The sequence below is a fragment of the Xyrauchen texanus genome, chromosome 45 (assembly GCF_025860055.1).
Source record: "Xyrauchen texanus isolate HMW12.3.18 chromosome 45, RBS_HiC_50CHRs, whole genome shotgun sequence".
NCBI lineage: Eukaryota > Metazoa > Chordata > Actinopteri > Cypriniformes > Catostomidae > Xyrauchen > Xyrauchen texanus.
Genome location: NC_068320.1, coordinates 12619136 through 12635635, shown reverse-complemented (window position 1 = coordinate 12635635; position 16500 = coordinate 12619136). Strand labels below are relative to the sequence as shown.

At 36.0% G+C, this 16500-nt stretch overlaps 1 protein-coding gene across 6 annotated transcripts in view; it reads right to left on the bottom strand.

The window, feature by feature from the left end:
• LOC127637612 (peroxisome proliferator-activated receptor alpha-like) overlaps positions 1-16500 on the bottom strand; it is a 60178-nt gene that overhangs the window by 26318 nt on the left and 17360 nt on the right. For 3 of the 6 annotated variants that reach the window (XM_052118755.1, XM_052118764.1, XM_052118758.1), the window contains exons 1-3: positions 11697-12280; positions 9937-10076; positions 8371-8449 (exon numbers count right to left, since the gene is read on the bottom strand). The exons of 1 other annotated variant lie outside the window; for it this stretch is intronic. The gene's annotated coding sequence lies outside the window, so the exon portion shown is untranslated. Of the gene's footprint in view, positions 1-8370; positions 8450-9936; positions 10077-11696; positions 12281-16500 lie in introns of those variants that run through there. 2 more of the 6 variants (XM_052118756.1, XM_052118759.1) reach the window with 2 other exon arrangements.

Sequence of the window (16500 nt, the reverse complement as noted above, 5' to 3'; positions counted from 1 at the left end):
AGGATGGGGGTGTTTTAGAACAAGTGTGTGTGTGTGTGTGGTCAGAGCAGAGAGGGAGCAGTGTGAATGAGTAAGTCTGTGGCCAGCAGTGTGGTTTACCTCAAGCAAGGGGGAGGCACACAAACACTGCTGACTCACACAGGCCACGAACCTCACAGAGGGTTAGTGGTCACACACACACACACACACACACACACACACACACACACACATATTGTGTGTGTGTGTGTGTGTGTGTGTATATATATATATATAAAACATTGAATCTAACATGATTTTCAATTTTTTGATGCATCGCAATCTTCATTTGAATGATCTCGATATCTATTCTTAAATCCCAAGATCAAACTTTTACTATATGCTCAACTCTCCACAAAATCACTTGCAAATGAGACCACATTTCACACTATTCGACTATAAATGTCTGTGATTAGCCACTGGCTGGTAAATGACTCACCAGTGATTGAGAAGTATAATTGCAAAGAAGTTCAGCATACTTACTCACTGCGTATTGAGAGTTAAAATTGGATTTGACTCGTTCCATTTAATGTGTGTCCAAAGACGAGATCCAAGCAATCTATTTGTCACTGAAATAATGTCTCATTTAATATCCTATCTGTTATTTAATGTCAGTTGTTGTTTAAAAATAACGAAACGTTAACATTTAATACTAATCACGAATAGTATGGACCTCTCTCATTAATATGCGCTCTTTACAGGACTGCTGGTTTTCTTAAAGAGACAGTACGGGTTTAAGCACATGTTCTACAAACCAATGTAAATATTTGTAAATTATACAATAAAGAAACAATAAAGATGTAAAAATATATAATATATGCAATATAAAATTATATTTATTGATGGAATAAATAGACTTGTACATTTTAAAAAGCTAAAATGTTTCTAAAATTATGAAAAACGAATAAAATATAATTTGTAAAATTAATATTATGATAATGTACTGAGTTAGAAGTTCTCCTGTATAATTATCAGCATTAGCTGGGAAATAATTTCTTTCATATGCAATAAAAATGGACATTGTAAATGAAAAACACTCGAATCGAATCGAGAGCTTGTGAATCAGAATCGAATAACAAACATTATGATATTAAAATAAAATAATAATAAAAAATATAGCAACAAGCAGCAATTACCAGGGCCGAGCACTTAAGCAGCAGAATTAGCAGCTTAGCAAGCATTGCCGGCTCATACAAAGAGGCCAAAATCATAATTTTAGATCAAGCAGTATAAAGGCAATTTGGACAAAGAACCATTTATGATAATGGCTGACCACTAGATGACACCATCCTGAAACTTCATATGGAATTAGTGTATCATATTAGTGTAAATTTTGCCTGAAGTACTGAAAAGAAATGGTCAAAAAAACAATTTTCTGCACCACTAGGTGGCACTGTGCCCAAAATGCTAAGGTACCCTCAAGGCATGGTAGTGAGGACATATACCAAGTTTCGTTTCAATATGAAAAAATGTTGCCGAGATACATCCTAAGGTCATTATTGCTGTCTCTAGGTCGAATCTGTAGATGTGTTATTCAATAAACGTCTTGTCTATCAAAAAGCTTTTTGTCAGGAGGGTCCCTAGATAATACAGGCAAAATGTTATGTGAATCGGACATACGGCCTAGAAGAAGTTCGAAAAAGTAGGTTTTCAATTCAATTCAAAACAGTGGACAGGAAGTACTGTGGACCATGGCAAATCTGATATCAAATAAAAAAAATCCCATAAAAATAGGCCAAAGTAATCCAAAGTTATAAGCATTTTACCATATCTTTTGACTACTGGGTGTTGCCCAAAATGGCAACATAGGAAAATTGGGTATCATTCGATTCATTATGCCCAAAGGAATCCAAAGCGACCAGCCTCCTAGGACTTGAACTACCTTCAAAAGTTATAAGCAAAATTAGAAATGCATATGATTTCTGCCACCTATAATGACCTCATGATCATGATGGATCATGAAGCGTTGCGAAGACACAGCCTCATGTACATTTTGGAGTGCTCGCCATCAAATTAGTTGAAACGGTATTCAAAAACGGTTTGGTCTATCAAAAAACTTTATAAAACTTTTTTCTTCCCAGATAACACATGACAAATTTAATGCAAATCAGACATGCGGTCAAAGAGGATTTTGAAAAAGTAGTTTTTTTGGAAAATTGTACATTGCGGGAAAATAAAAGGGAAGACCAAATGTTTATGGTATTCCAAAAGATTTATCATGACACAAGGAATCAAAAGGAATTTTGATTTTAGGTCTTATGGTTCAGAAGTTCTAAACATAAACGTAAGTGAAATTTTGAACAGTTGGTGGTGCTAGAGTATTGGATTTAGAGACCCCAAATTTGGGTCAGTTATTGTTGAGAATATCCTTTACCAGTGTGGCTCACATCTTTCCTATATACGGTTCTATGAGCTGCCATAGACTCCATGCCAGAAGAAGAAGAAAACTAATGGATACAATAATTGCCTATGCACCTTTGGTGCTCAGCCCCCAAATATAAAATAAATTCATAATCTGTACTATTTCTAGGTCAGTTATCAATTATAAGCAAGTTTTTGACATTAACTATGTTAACTACTTTGCGCAATAGATTTCCTTGCTTCCAATAAAGCACATAAGATGATCTTTAGAACATTTTCTAGTCTTGCTGGATAACATCGATTAGGTTTTCAGCTCATTTGACATGAATTTTGACATTATGAAATATAAAGGAATATTCCGAGTTAAGTTAAGCTCAATCGACAGCATGGTTATAATGTTGATTACCAAAAAAAATTACTTCAACTCGCTCCTCTTGTTGCCAATTTTGGAGGGTTTAAAGGCAGAAATGTGAAACGTAGAATTTTATAAAAGCCCTTCCATTATTTATTCTGTTAAAACCTATGTATTATTTGATCTGTAAAGTGGTTTAAAAAGTCATATTTGCAGTGTACATCTAAATATGGCATTGAATAATGTATATTTTGCTTGTATAATGACAATTAAGTTTTAGAACCGAATATAACTTCATACATAAAAGTTAGTAAGCAATTCTATCACACTAAAATCAAGTTTACACGCATATTGTTTATGTCTTGTGTCTATACTTCTGAAACAGTGAGTGTTTTAACATTTACAGATTGGCTCCACTGACTTCCATTGTAAGTGTGTTACTGGAGCACAGATTTTAAAATCTTTTTATGAAAAGGAGGAACAAGTCGAAATAATGTTTTTGTGGAAATCAATAATACAGCACTAATATTGTCGACTGAGCATAACTTGTATTGAACCTGCAACATTCCTTTAATCTAGGCTTCATTTTCTTTATGCAAAATATAATTTCATGTTTGTTTTTTATTGATTTGGGCTTGAATAAAAACAGGACATTTTCTTGACAGGTTTCATGAGAATCCCCCAGTCAGACTGTAGCGTGGCTGCAGCGTGTGTACACCTGCAAATGTGTGTGTGTGCATAAATACAAGAGATGATCTTGAAGTCCTTGTGGCATTTTATAATAAAATCAGTTATCATAGAGAGAAAATGTAATTTGATCATTTGTAATAATTGTCTAGTGTCTCTGCTTGGATATCTTCCCCTAAAGCTGGTTCGTTTAACAGTTTATAGTATAACCATTCTTTGAAAGAGAAAAAGCTACAAATGTATGAATTATATCCCAGAAAACAAGGCACCAACATTTTGCTGGGAGATAGATAATGATGAACAAATGATAAGTCCATTAAACTCATTGTATATCGAAAGTCAATAGTCCATGTTTGTGGACCAAGACTTAAAAGCTTCCTGGAAAGCAAACCAAAACCTCCAAACCAGTTTAAACTTCAACTACTAACGTCTTTAGAACATTGAGGGGGCATTAGAAACAACACTATTGAGAAAAGCAACACACATTTGACATATTGTATTTTACATTAGTGGTAAAGCGATTTAAACCATAGATCACTTTTTCACAAACCTTAGAAAGCTGGTGAAGTGACCAACAGCCATAGGGTGGCGCTGTACACCAGACACTAGTGCCATGGTCCATTCACTAACAATAGGGCCATTATGAGGGTGCTAAACATAGTCTCTTTGATTTTTATTTCTCTAAATCAATATTTGACTTCAAGGTATATGGCCCACTTATGCTTTGTTTACATCCCTATTTGCTTAGCATCAGCATTACAGGTACAAACAAGCGAACAACAAAGAAACCTGTCGCATGATCTCCAACGCAAGACATTTAATCTGTCGGATGCTTAAAGAACTATTGACTGACAGAATTACACTTTGGCTGTTTTATTGCTCCTCAGGCAAAGCACTGGTTTGTATGTTTATTACATTTGTGTACTTAATCACTGAAAGGGAAAAAAAGGCCTCATGTGAATTGCTCGAGGGGAAAGATATCCCAGACTGGTTCTGACAGACTGTGAATGGAATGGATGCAATGGACTTTGAGCATGAACTTTAAAACAAAGATTACGAGAGTGATAAATATCAAAATATGAATCTGCTTCATCTGGGCCCACCATGTCTACTACTTTGTATTTATTTTATTGTGCTTATAAAAAACTGTTTTGACCAACCCCCTGAACATTCGCTCATTCTCTATTGAAGTCATAAAGCATACACAAACGAATCACAAAAAATCTAAATCACACCAACATTAGCGATTACTAAAACTGCAAACAGCTCTTGGTCTTAAAGGAGAGTTGTTCATGACATCATCTTAGCATTCAACAATTACTGAGCTCCACCCTGCCTTTTGTCACCTGTCAATCATGTCTGAATCCCATTGTTCCCATGGGAAACAAGTTAGTTTAGAACTGCTATCCTTGATTGACCCCACAATCCTCCAGTCCTTTCCCTTTCACTCGTCTATAGTATCTATTTATTATCTAAAGGGATCTCGATTGTAATGAAATGCATGATTTCTGCCACCTATAATGACCTACAATTACTAAAATAATTGCTACATAATTGGTAAGTTTTCAGAAGTTTAGAAAACTTCATTAAAATCAAATAGAAATTAAACAGGTTAATTTAAATAATAATGTTTTATCTATTAGTTGTTTTTCAAACTGAGTAAATTATATATGGACACCACACACTTACTGTGTTACAGATATGTAATAATTAATAAAGCGTAAATTTACAAATATGAACAACACTCAGAAAGGATGCATTTATAATTTACATATTGTCTACCTTCAGTTTAAAATCAATTAGACCTAACATTATTACCTTTACACTAAAGAAACATCAATATTGCAAATGCACGCACACATACACACAATACAAGTTGTTTTTTTTTTTTCAAAAAAGAAAGAAACAAAGAAAGACACTCAGGATAGTAAGGTCTGCAGAAAAAAAGAAGAATTATAATTGATATACATGTTACTCAAATACTCCGAACTCGAATTTAGAGCTTTTGGACAATATCATTATTTTTTTATTTAAAATTGTATTTTTAGATCGAAATCCATAAAAAAAAGAAACCAAAAAAAAAAAAAAACTGTTAAACAGTGTTAAATTTAAAACACTAATATTTTCTGGAGAAAAAGACAAAAACAATACTGAAACAGTATTGAGGACACACACACACACACACACACACACACACACACACACACTGTTATACAAGAGTCCGGCAGTTTTTCTGCTGTTAGTCGAGGTATTGAAAATGATTAACATGAAACGTTAGACCTCTCCACAAACTTTTGAATAGAAAAATCTATAGCTTCTTACAACAAAAGTTTTAGCTTCCACAGCATTAAATATAGCAAACAAGTGCACACACTTTTTATCTCACTCTCGCCCTTTCTTTCTTGTTTTGTCTTATTTTAAAAACATAAAAATTCGAGCATGGAATTCACATATACTTACACAAATTTTGATAATTAAATAAATTTATATATTTAAAAAAAACACTATAATTTTCAACAGTGAACTTAACTTGTCTTGAGATAGCTCACACACATTTTTTTTTTTTTTTTAACAATTCATAAATTCATTGTTTTGAACATTCGTGTATTTTTCCCCGGGAATGAACAGAAAATTGAAAGTAGCTTTATTTAGAAAAATGAAAGTGTGTATTCATATAGTATTTTTTTGTATCTATGAGGCTGTTTCGATTGTATTAAATCGCTTTAAGAAGTTCTCATGTCCTGCATAAAATTTTGTTCGCTTGGAACTTTGTCTAAAATCCACTGATAATCAATTCACAGTGTGTAGCTGCAAAAAACACACCTCTGAACAGAATGAAGGAGAAATCTTTAGTCTAGACTGGTGTGTCTGTGTGTGTGAGTACACAAGTATCTTTTGAAAAGGCTGGGGAGGGGGTCTACACCCTTAACTATTACACACACACACACACACACACACACACACACACACACACACACTGAGGCGTGGGAACTCTATTCATGGATGAATCAGAGGTCTATTATGGAGCACATGGCAGCAAGTGTGTGTGTGTGTGTGTGTGTGTGTGTGTGTGTGTGTGTGTGTGTGTGTGTGTGTGTGTGTGTGTGTGCATCTATGTGACAGCAAGGGTGGGTGTCTCAGTTAGTGCACACATGCTCGCTGCTCTATCGCATGTCTGGGACTGTTTCACCTTGACTTACATGCATTTCTATTTTGATTAAATATATTTTTTAAATAGTTAAATATTACCCACGCATTCGAAATCCAATTCCTTACAATGACATTTTTTTGTTTGCTTTCAAGATTAAATGTTGTAACTAAAGATAAGTAAACTTTCTGTTGAAAACATATACATTTTCATGCACCCAAACTCTTCTGTACAATTGACTAAAAGAGGCAAGTTTCACCTCAAAATTAATTCCCCGTTCCTGCACCAACCCCCCTCCTCATTCTTTAGATGATGCCACCTGCTCTGTTCTTTATACTATACATCATCTCTGGAACAATCCATTCACAACCAAAAAAGGGGTGGGGGAGGGTACTGCCAACCCAACATGCAATTTCTATGCCAACACACTTCATCAGCACTGCCTCTGGTGTTCCCACTCTCACTACTCAACAGCCAAAATCATTATTTTTAAATAAGAAACAAATGACCACTATATCTGTAAATCCTACCAGCATAACCAGAGACATATTATGTATTGATCATACATTATGTAAAACTTTATATAAATAATATAAATATATATAAAATGATCCTTAATTTTCACCTGCGTTTAGCTGTAAAAGTTTAAATTCTATTACTTATTAAACAAGATTTTGTCAATTTTAAAAGGTCCTTAAAGGGGTGTGTGTTTGTGTGTGTGTGTGTGTGTGTGTGAAAGAGAGAGAGTGTGTGTTTTCGACAGAGAAAGGGGTACTGTGATGGCAATTTCAAGAAAAAATCTTGGACAAAAATTAGGACAAAATCTTGACGAAACGTGTTTTTAAAAGCCTGACAAATAATACATAAATTATAACACAAATCAGCAAATGCTTTCTTTTAGATGACAACTATAATTTCAACACGTTAAAAAAAAAAACTTATGAATTTAATAAAAATGTTCTTTGCCAAATTAAAATGAAATATGTGCAAAGCTGACCTCTTTAAATGTGTGCAAAGTTAAACAATGACATATTTCAGTTCATTTAAGAAGAATTTGAATGGATTTTTGAATGCCAGTATATTTACACAGAGACCACTGGAAATAACGGCATTAAATAATTGTAAAAACACAAAATTAAATAAAAATAAAAAAAGAGTAAAATATCTACTCTCATACAAACATTTATAAAACAAAATAAAAATAAAATGACATTTCTTCTCATTTTTACGCATTATTTGCGCAAACTCACGTTTGACTTTGCATATACGATGCTTCTATCCATTAGCACCTATGTTCTATACATTTCTATAATAATGTTAAAACAACCAATAGTATTTATCGTCATGGACAGTTCATTAGATGAACATCAGTATAGGATGATAATCAAAGACACAATATTTACAGTGCAAAATCTCCTTTCATTGCTGAGCTCCACTCAATGTTAAAGCACACCACCGAAGGCACCTCCAAAAAACTCGTAAAAACCTTTTGGCGATGGCACTGCTAAAAAGTGTACCTCCTCTCAGTCTAGTAGGAGCCACTGAAAACATTAACCCCAAAACTATGCACTACACTGGCATATTTACTTTTAGACATATAGGAGCTAATATGAATTCCCGGAGTGTGTCCCTAAACGCCATTTGCCTTTTTCTAAACCCGCTTTTTTTAAACAAAATTTCCTAAAGAGACATTTTCTTCGTAAATCCCAGCCAAACAAAAAATTTCGCGCAAACTATATACAAATGAAAACATACACTGCATAACCAAAAATATGTACAAATACCACACGAATTACCAACTTACCCGATAATTTTGCCAGGCGCCAGCAGATAGAATCATTCCAGGCAAGTGCTGAAGGCCTTTTCTGCTCACTTCACCAGCCCTGTGTTGAGGAAGAGAGAGAGAAGGGGAAAAAGAGAGAGACAGAGAGCAGGCAGTGAGCTGTCCACAGCAGGAATAAGGAGGTAGGCCAGGGGACCAAGCCAATCCTCCCACCCCAGCTGCCTGTCCCCAGTACTGGGCTATACGTCTGCACACCATGCCCTGATCTGGGACGAGGAGGCCTATGCCACAAAAACGTGAGAGAGACGCATATGTCGGCCCGTCTTGCAGTTAACAAGTCTTTGAATGAGGAATGTTAGCAAACAGCCAAACAGAATGTCCGCTGCATGTGAATGTCCCAGCCAGTCCGATCGCAGCGTTGGCCCAGGCATATGAATAATTCAGCAGCCTGAAAACCGAGCCCCCTCCCCTTTCCTCCCCCCCTCCACGACTAAAATGCCTTCAGTGGATGAAGAGCGCTAGAGGAGAGGAGAGTGTATGAGAGCGCGAGAGACGTACAGATGAAAAGTATTTAAAATCTTAGCTTCCTCACTCATTCGCTCCACGCACAATCGCACACATGGCCACCACAAACTCGCTCTTTCGTATCATCGTGCATATTTCTTTCTTTCGTTCGAGGCATCTCTCACTCATTGCCTTTTTATGTCTTTTGTTTGGAATTGGCACCTGTCCCAGAAAAAGCTCCAACACCGCACCGCCCTCCTGCTCTCCTTACAGAGCGAGGGAAAGAGAGAAAGAGGCACTGAATGTGTGTGTATTAGCGAGAGAAAGAGAGAGAGAGAGGGAGAGACAGAGAAAGAGGGTGGTGCTAAAGTGATAGAACTGTTGGCGCCTCCCTTCTCTGAACACGCAACAAGCAGGGAGAACACAGCCATTTTCAAAGCTCAGGATTCATTAACCCCACGAACGACAAGGAATACCAGTGCACCACTGTAAATGCTCCAGTTGAAAGCGTCTCGAGGTGACAAAACAGCACAAGGACATGCCGACAGTTTAGAGAAGGGAGGAAAAGACTAGGGAAAACACTGGACAAAACTGAAGTGGCACAGAAAAAAGAGAAGAGAGAAGCAGCTTCAGCCAATCGCTCGGGCTAGAGGGTTAAAATCCAGAGAGTAGTAGAGATCCCTCCTTCTCTTGGCACAGACTGGGTGAAGGGGAGGAGACTGTACTGTGGAAACAGCAGTAGAGGCTTTTTTCCCCCCTCTTCTATCTGCGAGAGTGAGTGAAAGAGAGAGAGGGGGGAGGGAATTCGAGGAGAGAGGGGAAACTGAAGTGGAGGGAAAGGAGTTGATGATAAAACCGAGAGGCAGTGGAGTACGTGAGCAAATCTTTTTTAACTTATCGAGGAGGGAGGGCTTTAGAGAGGAGGAAAGCGTGACACAGACTCGGGTTCACCCACAAACATTTGCTCACACCCTTTACTTACCATTCAAACATTTGCTCTACATCACTGATATAAACTCAATCTTCTAAGCTTTAATCAAGTAAACTAAACAAGTTAGTTAAACTCGAAAATAAAGTCCTTACCAGCAAAAACACGACTTGAGGGCCGACCTTCGAGAATGAGGGATTCTGGGAAAATGAAGTGCGCAGAGGTGGGGTGTCTTTTTGCCTACTTCACGGAGCTCCTACATCTACAAACATTAGTGGAACCTCCTCCCACTGGCCTGAATAGGAGTCAAGAACAGACAGGCATATGTGTGAGACAGTCTCGGCTGTACTGGAGGTGAAACATCTGTCGCAATTTGCAGGGAGATTTCATCTGCATTGACCGCATACATACACGCACACATTCGCAGGTGTACAAACACTGCAGCCTAACTGTGTGATTCTCACGAAACATGTCAAGAAAATGTCCTGGTCTCATTTAACCCCCAACTCAATTAACAAAACATGAAATTATATTTTGCATAAAGACAATGAAGCCTATATTTAGGATTATCAAAGGAATATTGAAGGTTCAATACAAATTAAGGTCAATCGACAGCATTTGTGGAATAATGTTAATTACGACAAAACTTATTTTTGAAACCAAAAAAACAACAACAAAAAAAAAAAAGAAAACATCCGGGTTCCAGTGAGACTTACAATGGAAGTCAGTGGGGCCAATCTGTAAATGTTAAAACACCCACTGTTTCAAAAGTATAGATACAAGACATAAACAACATGATTTTACTGGGATAAAATTGATTACTAACCTTTTGTGTAAAGTTATTGCAACTTTTACAACTTTGTTGCCATGCTGTAAACACTAAAACCCTAAAACATCGGTAAAACAATAAGTAAAACAACTTTACAGCTCAAATTATACATCATTTTTAACAGAAGAAATTAATGCAAGTGCATTTATAAAATAAATGCTTCACATTTTTCCCTTAAAACCCTTCCTAAATTCATTTTCCTTGTAAGTGCCGCACTGTAACTTCGATTTCTGCTTTTTTTTTTTGAAGTAATGACGAGTTGAATTTATTTTTTGTGTTCAACATTGTGTTATGCCACAATTGCTGTCGATTGAACTTTAAGATTTTTTGGCAATTCTCATTACCGTATCGCATCCGGCCGTTTGACTTTTTAGTATTCCTGTTGTTTATATTAATGATTCTCATTACCTTATATTGGAGGCATATTTTTGGTGTATAACAGTAAAAACAAAACGCTGTTGTACAATGATTTGTAAATTAAAAACAGCGGAAATGAAAAGCAGTGAAGGGAGTAATACTATGACGTATAAATACTTTACAATTAAAATAATACATCATTTTTGTCAAGTTACATTTTTTTCTAATTAAAGAGAACTGGGGGGTAAAATTTGTAAAATTTGCAGAAATGTCATGAAAATGTCTCATTGTAAAAAATCATAATGGCCTTAAAATAGGGTTAATTTTTTATATGCATAATATGATATCTTATTTGTTACTTTTGATTTTGGAGTACAAAAGGAAACGATCATTTTCCTGACAGGTTTTATGAGAATCACCCACCTGAGCATCTGAAGTTTGGAGGAGAGAAGTGGCATTTTGAGGGAGAAATAATTAGCCAAGCACGGCCAATCATATACAGTATTTCAATCTTAAAGGGTATCCCTCCCTCCCTTTGTCTCAAACTGATTCAGGTTTTGCGCATGCCTCAGCGAACACTGCATTTAGATTTAAAAGCACTTGTGATATTTCATTTGAACTGCTTAAGACCTGTCTAGCTTTTTTTGTGGTAAATCTATACAATGATAAAACACAAGTTCAAACAGATAATACTGCAAAAGCGGCCATAGAGAATGCAAAAACACATACCAACATGTGCAAGAGTGAGGCCTGCGTTCTCCCTCTGTTCCCTGGCTGCTGGTGCTGTATCACAAACTGCTCGTTTTTAAAGCTTTTCTGCGTTTAGCAAACTAAAGAGTTGATAAAAACATGCTCGATGTCCAGCGTCCATGACTGCGGAGGGTGTTGCTGCTCATTAGGCTCTCACAGAGATACACACACACACACACACACACATACAGAGAATCTGACATGGAGGAGGGACCGAAAGAACCCGGTCCGCCCTGATCTCCCTGCCTCATTCTCGGCCTCCTCTTTCTGGTCTCTTCACTCATGGCACTGACCTCTCATTACAAACACATACACACACACATACTTGGTTTGTACAAACCACACACCACACCCTCAATTCAACACCAAATCTGGGCTGAGTCACACCCGTATAAAATTGTTACAGCTACATCAAACCCCAAGCATTCACTCCTTTACTTTTCCGAGTCTGATTCCCTAGTGATAACAGGTCGTACTCTGGCACAAGGTACAACGCCATGTCCACGTCACATTGCGCCACGTCTCCCAGCCAATCACAGAAGCCAATTGCGAATACGGTGCGTTTTACACGAGGAAGGCTGCAGGGAACTCAAGCACATTGGGAAATGTGCATTGAAATCTGTGCTTCTCATTAAAATACATTCTTTTCTTACAGCACATTAGATCTGTTCTATTTCACATTCTCTATCTCTACTTCTCATACAGTGTTAATTGTCCTGCTTGTTTACTATAGATCATGTAAGTGAGGGAGTCGGGACTTGGCACGCGTGTTGTGTTGTACATTGCATTAAAGTTCATTTGAGGATACAATTTTGGTTTTGGGGTGGCTGCCAACTCCCAAACAGTGAGCTGTTCTGTAAGGACTCATCCTTCACAAGGCTCAGAGACTATGATCAAACGACAATCAAAACAAACTCTTTATGGTACTTTTTAGGGCTCAACCTCAGAGCACTTTAATGCACCATCGCTGAGATCATTTTTAAAAGACTCTCATGTGATTTGAAAAGCTTGCATGTGTTCTGAGGATAAAGTTACAAAAGAGAGATAACATCTTCGGTGAGTTTTTGGTTGCTGTTAAAAAGCCAGAAACACAAATACAGGGTATTTGTATTCAGCGGCTGGTCTCTTTTTATTTTTAAATGTCTCTTTTTAATAATTATATAAATTAGCTACATTGTTAACATTGCACATCTGCCTTTGTTTATAGCTACTCAACAAAAACCTGTGGAGCATTATATTAATTCTACAAATATCTTAGTTGAACCTTCTAAAATCCCAAATAATGTTGTTAATAATGCACATCTACCATGCACAGTTTATAGATATTTAGCAAAAAAAATGTATGGAGCTTTATAGTATTCTAACAAATATCTGATGTACTTCCCAAAATCTAAATTATGTTCATCTAGCTATTCAGCAAAAACTTTAAATGGAGCATTATATGAATCTAACAAATATCATAATTACTGTATAGCTTTTGAAATCCAAATGATGTTGTTAATACTGCACATCTACCATAGTTTGTATATATTAAACAAAAACTTTTGAGGAGCATTATGTTAATCTAACAAATATTAGTACTGCAGCGTTTGTAACTAAATGTATGGCGCAACAGCATACATACTTCATGCATTTTTCCACTAAATCATTGTGGAAACACATAATAAAATCAACAAATGCACATTAACCCTTTCAGACCTAAACATGAGGTGTGTCGTTTAAATTCTTGTGAGATCAATAACTAAAAAAAATTAAGTAAACTACCGTAATACTAATCTTGTGCATTTGGAGGGGCTGAAAATGTAAAGCTAGTTCATCAAAGATCTTAAGTAGAACATAAAACATACGTTTTCTCTTTTCCTCACAATGAACATCAGGGTCTCAAGCACAATCAACTAGAACAACTTAAAAAAGCATCAGAAAGAATATGCAGCCATGTGTTGCACATGCACATCACCAAACCACAATTTTCCACCCATTGTTATGCTTTTGTGGAGCGGGGAATGAGTACAATTTTATAACATGAGCTCTTTAACCTACAGATTTTCATCAGTGTTATCAGAGGACAGCAGAAAATAAAAACAACAACATCAACATAACTCTACCATTAAGCACAATTTAAGTTATGACACAATAAGACTTCATATGCACTTTTCAGAGTTTAAGATCTTAAGAGCTGAATTGTCCATCAAGCCATATATATTAACTTGAACACAGATGTGTTAAACAGTATTGGGTTTATATAAAAAATTATATTGAAGAAATAAATGTACCCTCAAATACACACATACAAATGAATGACAGGAATTACAATGAATTTCCTTGTAGTTGTGTTTCCATGACTTTTCCAGTAGCGTGTGATTAATGAATATACTTTTTCTTTATTTAATTTTTTGTGAGATTGCGCTCATAATGAGCTATTTTTAGCCCATGAAATAATTTAGAAAAATGCATATTCACTCATTACATTTCCATGTGTTTTTCATGACCTTTTAAGATTGAATTAATTTTCATGACTTTTCCAGGCCTGGAAAACATCATTTTCAAACTCCCTGATATTTTCAGCTATTCATAATCATGGGAATCCTGAGATTACATCCTACAGATTTGTGAATGAACATCCCAGCATTTCTTATTTGCTTGAGTTGAAAAATTCCCAAGATGGCATACAAAATGACTGGAAAATTGAGTTGTAAACCGTGATAAGATCTGATCAACCAAACTGTTTTCTTGGTACCCATAGGAAACATAGGATATTTTCAGACACCTTTTTTTCCGCCGCGCAGAGGTAACAGTGAGCTCGCAGTGGTGGTGGTCTCTCCTGGGCCCCCACAGGCACGTGTCTACAGGACTCCTCAATTACAGAGGTGAAATCTGAGGTCAGCCTCTGTAGAGAGAGGAACAAAGGGCACGACCAACGGGTCAAAAGTGCTAAACTGGGAGCAGGCTGGTCCCCATTGAGAGGGAGTGTGCTGTTTGCTTTGTGAAGGTAAAGAGTGCTAAAACACATACAAACAGAGATTAAGAGGTGAGCCCCTTAAGACTGTCACTCAGAGGGCCCCTCCATCAACTCTGATTAACTCCTCTGACCTCTGCCTGCCATTAGAAGACGCTCAATGACCCTAACGTCTCGCCGCGGCCCTGACCGAAACAAGAGTGCCGCTCTGGAGACTGACTGACTAACTGCGCACACAAATAATTATATAATTATCTGTGATATAACTGTATAATAATAATAACAACACAATTACTTTAAAATAATACATCATCAAATTATTATTAAATAATACATTTCCTACAAAAACATTTAGATCTTACACTTATCTATATTTTTTGTCTTTAAAAAACTTAATTAATTTACATGAATTACATAAAATATATAGATATAAAAAAAAGCTATGTGGAAGAGTCAATTTATTAATCATCTACAGTGCAAGCTAAAGAATTCCAGATATCAGCCTATGCTTTAAAATAATGCAGCTGTACAGAACGTACAATTCTCCGTAAAAATTATTCATGCTTCAAATGAGTCAAACGGCAATTTGTAACCAAGCGGCAATGAAGTATCAACCTGTGATGAAGTATCGGCAATTTCTCACAGGTAACCAGTTATTGATGTCTTTTTCCATGAGGAAAAGTTCAAGAGTTTAAAATTTGCCAGATGAAAAAGGTTAGGATTAACATCAATGTCATTTCGGATCCATCAGGATACGCCTGCATAATTTCGCATGGGTGGGGCAGCTGAGCTGCTGTAAAGGTCTGAAATCACAAAATGGAGGACAGTTAGACAACATGGCAGTCACCTCTGATAAGAGCATGCGTCTATGTCCAAGCACGCAGGATGAGGCTCACTGCATTCAGTTATGCAGATATCAGAAATATTAAAAAACGTAGTATATTTTAGTCTATGAATACTTCACTTTTGTAAAGAAATATCAAGAGCAGTATAATAGCTTTGGCTCGGTAACAGAGCAGGCATGACCTTGAACTTGTGTGCCAGACCATCATAATTAACGGTCATCTTTAGCATTGATTCCAGAAACAAAAAAATGCAACAATCAATTAGTAAATAAATAAAAACTGCAAAAACAAATAATCATGTTGATCAAAGTAATTGGGTCATAAATAGAAAAAAAAAAAAAGTCAAAGTTATTTTCTACATGCTGTGATTTTCTATCTGAGCAACAGATTTCCTGAGCAGTATTGTAAAGATTATACAAATCATTACAAGCTCACAACTGTCCGTAAATATCTAATTTAAATAAGTAAAATATTAAAATGAAATGTTTTGCAAATAAGCCTTCAACAAACTATTTGAAGAAACTATATGAAAAATAAAGTCTTTGTGTTGTGCATGTTCACAGAAATGATTTTTTTCCCGATTGCTGTGATTTTATTATCTTTCATTCTATTATTAATATCTCTGTAATAGTACAATATTATAGATCTGTTTGTTTGATTATTTATTCCACACTGTAAAAAGTGGTAAATTAACAGTGATGTTAAACAAACATTTACATGTTATGAAGCACATTTTTTAGGTTAACATTTATTTCAGTGTACATTTAATTGATGTCAAATCTTTGTGCCTGTTATTTATTTAAGAAAGACTAAATTACTAATATAAGTGAGAGGCACGTTCAGCAGAGCAAACAGAAACATAAACCAAACAAAATATGTTGAGGGCTGAATGACGTTCAAATGTTCATGCTGAAAAATGCTATTTGTATTTATTATTTTGACCAAAAAAAAAAAAAAGAAAAAGGAATCAATTTCAGTCCAA